We start from the raw sequence: 262 nt of genomic DNA, 5'->3' as shown, positions 1-262 counted from the left end.
TGAGTTGCTGAAATGCCTCTTGTGTTTTCACACGTGGAATATTGTGATATGCATTTTGTGTGTGGATTTTGCGGTGGCAATGCACATGCTGCTGTTGAAGAATACCAAAGGCGTTTTCCCGATCGAAGGATTCCATCTCAAGTGTAATTACGCTAATTCACCAGACATTGCGTGATACTGGTTCTTTTTCCGAGTGTTTCTGTGCAGTCTGAAAGGGAGGATGTACGAGTGATAAACAAACGAGAGAACATTCTTGAGATGG

This window comes from Cryptotermes secundus, unplaced genomic scaffold (genome assembly GCF_002891405.2).
Source record: "Cryptotermes secundus unplaced genomic scaffold, Csec_1.0 scaffold359, whole genome shotgun sequence".
Taxonomy (NCBI): domain Eukaryota; kingdom Metazoa; phylum Arthropoda; class Insecta; order Blattodea; family Kalotermitidae; genus Cryptotermes; species Cryptotermes secundus.
The sequence above is the reverse complement of the archived record's forward strand: the minus strand, read 5'-3'. Positions refer to the sequence as shown.